The sequence below is a fragment of the Tachyglossus aculeatus genome, chromosome 13 (genome assembly GCF_015852505.1).
Source record: "Tachyglossus aculeatus isolate mTacAcu1 chromosome 13, mTacAcu1.pri, whole genome shotgun sequence".
Taxonomy (NCBI): Eukaryota; Metazoa; Chordata; class Mammalia; order Monotremata; family Tachyglossidae; genus Tachyglossus; species Tachyglossus aculeatus.
In genome coordinates this window covers 13,598,558-13,603,281 of record NC_052078.1, presented here as the reverse complement: position 1 = coordinate 13,603,281, position 4,724 = coordinate 13,598,558, and the positions used below count along the sequence as shown (strand labels likewise).

Here is a 4,724-nt window from a genome sequence, read left to right as displayed (position 1 = left end):
ACTTATGATGTATGATTTTGGACAAGTCACTTCTCTGTGCCTCAGTTACTTCATCTGTAAAATGGGGATTATGACTGCGAGCCCTATTAGGGACAAGGACTGTGTCCAACCTAATCAACTTGTATGTACTCTACCCTTTAATACAGTGCCTGGTAGTATTTTGTTAGTATGTTTGGTTTTGTTCTCTGTCTCCCCCTTTTAGACTGTGAGCCCACTGCTGAGTAGGGACTGTCTCTATATGTTACCAACTTGTACTTCCCAAGCGCTTAGTACAGTGCTCTGTACACAGTAAGCGCTCAATAAGTACGATTGATGATGATGATGATGATGGTACATAGTAAGTGCCTTACAATTACCATTAAAAAATTGGATGTATTTATGCACATACAAGGTCTTAGAAACTCTTTTTTATGGTACTCGTTAAGCGCTTACTATGTGTCAAATACTGTCCTAAGCCCTGGGGTAGGTACAGGTTAATTAGGTCAGTCACAGTTCCTGTCCCTCATGGGGCACAGAGTCCAAGTAGGAGGAAGAACAGGTACCCTCATTTTACAGTTGGGCAAACTGAGGCACAGAGAGAAGTTAAGTGACTTGCCAGAGATCGCACAGAGGTCACACAGTTTGTTCATCATTTGCTTGTAGTTGTAGCAAGCAGATATTGTTACAGTTTTGTCTTGTCTTATGCTGTTGTGTCATTTCTGAGCCATAGCGACAGCATGGACATATCTGTCCCAGAATTCCCCACCTGCAGTTGCATTGTTCTGATAGTGTATCCACAGAGTTTTCTTAGTTAATCATTGTCTTCTTCCTCACAGTAAACTTAAGTCCCCACCCTTGTCTCTCTCCCACACCACTGCTGCCCAGCATAGGTGAGTTTTGACTTGTAGCAGATTGCCTTCTACTCGCTAGCCACTGCCCAAGCTAGAAATGGATTGGGTAGGCCTCTGCCTTGACTCTCCCTCCCATAGCGGAGACTGGTAGAGTACTGGAAACTCTCCAGGTGCAGTCCCGAGAGGGGATTCCTGCAGTACAATCCATGAAAAGAAAATCATCAATTTCAGACACAAATTCCCTAAAAGTGTTTAGGATAGCAGAAAATACAGTAACAAGATTACATGACATATGTGGATGTAAATTCAGCGGAATTTATCTCAAGGAATAAAAAGCAGTCGGAGCAGCATAAAAGCCATCTGAATTTATGTGGGTGAATAAGGGCCTATTATAAGTTCAGGACAGTGGAGGTGTAAGGAATCTTTTTGAAAATGTCTTGTTTTCAACAGTGCCCATGTCTCTCATTAAATAAAACTTAGTTTGTCATCGAAGATTGTTTAGAAGTCACTGGAAATAATAGCCCTTTTCCCTACATAGCACTTCAGTGATTTTTATATTATCCAGTTACTCTAAACAGAGTAGAGAAGCAACATGGCCTAGTGAAAAGAGCAGGGGCCTGGGATTCAGAGGACTTGGGTTCTCTGCCACTTGTCTGCTTTGAGACCTTGGGCAAGTCAATTAACTTCTCTGTGACTCAGTTACCCTGTTTGTTAAATTACTTAGACTGTGAGCTCTAAGTGGGATGGGGACTGTGTCCAACTTGATTATCTTGTATCTACTCCACCATCTAGAATAGGGCTTGACACATAACAAGTGCTTAACAAAGATCACTTGGGGAAGGAAAAAAAGTAGTTGGCACTGTGTTATTCAAATCAAATAACCCCATAAAGTCTTTTGTCCTGAATCATTTGGAGTTGTGTTTCAATTCCCCATTTCAATGTAGCCATTCCAGGTTTAACAGTAGAAGGCTTCTTACTTAGACCATGAGTCCCGTGTGGAACAGAGACTATGTCCAACCTGATTATCTTGTATCTACCTTAGTGCTTAGTATGATGCTTGGCACATGGTAGCACTTAAATACTAGTGTTTTTTATATTATTATTATTATTGTTATTATTTGACCACTAATAAAAACTCATTTTTAAAGGATAACAATGTACTTTATCTTCAGGAAGAAAAACTCTCAAACCTTTTTAATGCCAGTGCTCTAAGACATTTTGTACTCCCGTTGAAACTTCCATCCAAAGAAAAGAAAGCGATGATGCCGGATTTTGTATGTAGTCCAAAAAAGAGTCCAATTATTTCTTGCTACTAATTGTCACTTACTGTCTTTTTACTTCACTGGACATATATTATTATTATTATTATTATTAGTGTCATCATCTCATTACTGCAGTCAAGTGCTTACTATGTTTCAAGAATTGTTCCAAGCACTGGGGTAGAGTCAGGTCAATCAGAATGGTCACAGCCCCGACCCACATGGAGTTTACATTCTAAGTAGGAGGGATGACTGATATTTTTAGAATGAATATTCTGTCCACTGGCACTCAGATTCCAGAGTGCTATGTGCTTTTCTGTATTCCACCCCTCTACATGGTAGAGATTCAGATGTGCAGAGAGGGTCCCTGAGGGAAAGAGTGGAAGCAAAGATAACATGAAAGAAGAGAATAATAAATTAGGAAATCTTTTACACAGTACAAGAGCTAAATGATTTTTCAATAGCCGAAATCAATTCAAGACTAAGAGGAAGGCACTTAAAATATTTTGTCCAATAAGATTCTAAATTTCTTTAGCAAAAAGGACTGGGTAGAAGAGGGATTTTATGGGAAAGCTAGTATCTAATGTGCCATATTCAAGATGGCACAACTGTAGCATCGATTGATGCTTCTTAACCTGGAAAACACAATATGCAGGAAACATGTCTACCAGCTCTATTGTATCTCACTCTCCCAAGAGCTCAGTAAAATGTCATTGATTGATTTTCTCCAAAAGACCAAATTTTGAAATATCCTTTATGCTTTCTTATCAATTTTCCAGGAACACATATGAAACTGCAGTCATTTTCATACAGAAATAATTACAATAAAACCAGAGCAGTAAATCCATGTAATAGTATTCTATGTTCAACATCACTGCATCTGAAAAAGAAACACCTCCATTTATTTGGAAGGGCAACAGAGAAGTTAACAAAATTGCTTTCAGTTGTTGTCAGTCAAGAAACCAAAAGGGAGGCACCCAATCAAAACAAGTTCAGGTTATTCTCCATTACCCCATATTACAGTAAAAGTGTCAAAAAAAAAGGGAAAATAAGAAGCCTCGTAGTGTTGGTAGTCAGTTAGCTGCTGTGGACCTCCTCTCAAGGCATTTAGGGAAGTCTTCCATAATTAAACAATAATGTTCAACTTGACAAACTGAACAACTCAGGGTTAAGGCCTTTAATTCACATGGTTGTAACCTTCTAAGCACTTCGAGGTTTGATTCCGTGGCTCTCATGATAAGATACTTACTATAGCGAAAGAGGAGTTGAAACGTACTCTTTCAAAGCTCTCAGATCAGACCTCAGTATTAAGCATGGTATGCCTCTGAAAATCAAATTTCCTAGCAATTCTGAGTTTAGGCATTACCCATGACTTCACCACCATACTTTCACTAATGATCATAGCCTAGTACAATGGAGCAATTCTACCATTTTGCAGTGAAAAAAAAAATCAAGGACAGGCATTAGGTTAAACCCATTAAAAGAATGATTTCTTGTTTCCAATTTGGAATATTAATGACATATTCTGATCTTATACTGTGTGCTTCAAGATAGCAGCTCTTGTACAAGATTAGCGGCTCTTATTCCTCCTTGAAACCATTTTGTTTATTTTCTTTGAATCTGAACTTTACTGTTTCAAGGCTAATGGGACAGGCTACTATCTCCCAGAAATGTTACCAGAAAAGTTCGTTGTGTGTTTTAGGTCTTTTTTTGTTTTTTATATCAAATACTTTCTCTAGAAAAACCATAACTAGAGAAGACACTGAAAGGTGATTGCTTTTCATTGGATGGTGAATTATCCCTATGCAGGCAGAGCTGGACAATCACTGCTTCTGCCCTCCTATTTCCTGACCTGAGGCTAAGTTGAAACAGAAAGCTCCAAAAATAAGTGGAACTGGATTTTACAGAAGTTCTGAAAATAACTGGAGCTTCAAGGAAAGTCTACTTTCACACAGCTTTTCATTTGGACAACATAGGCCATTTGTTTTCAGTCTCAAGAAACTAGTACATAATAACTCTCACAGTACAAGAATGTTGGAAACAGAAACCAGATGCTCAGAACCTGAAACACCTATCTCTTATTTCCTCTAGGACAAAAGAACTATTTTTGATTGTAATCCCTTAATGTAAAAAAACACTGTGTTCTGGTAGCTAATTGTGAAAATAATTTTCAATTTTCCTTTCTGCTCCCAAGTGGCAGATTGAGATGAGGCAGAATTTTTTCTTGGTTTGTACCTCGAAAACTAAGAGTGTCTGCAGACATTGCATTTTCCTCCCAAAGCTTCACGGCTTGGGTACCGTATCTGTATCTGTAACTTTTTGAAAGAAAACGAATCAGCTTTGACCTAACATCTGTCTAAGACATTAGCTACTTTATAAGTTATGTGTTGTTCCAGACAGCGGAGCAGATTCTGCACTATATTAAAAAGACCCAGCACTCGGCCAGTGAATTACGATCCACTACAGGTCTAAATTGGGTGACACAGTAATCCACATTCACAGACGGTTTGCCATGTGACCAGACAAAAGGAAGGTGGAGGGCAACAAAATGCAGCTCTTCTTCTCATCACTCCCCTCCTCTCCTCTCCACCCTCCCTTCTCCTCGTCTCCATGAAGCAGTTGTTAAGAAAAAAAG

At 38.9% G+C, this 4,724-nt stretch overlaps 1 non-coding gene across 1 annotated transcript; it reads right to left on the bottom strand.

Annotated features, from left to right (window-relative positions):
- Positions 1 to 879: 879 nt before the first annotated feature.
- Positions 880 to 1,018, bottom strand: LOC119936429. Its single transcript, XR_005453757.1, has one exon. It is a non-coding gene; the product is annotated as a small nucleolar RNA SNORA7 (small nucleolar RNA).
- Positions 1,019 to 4,724: the final 3,706 nt, after the last annotated feature.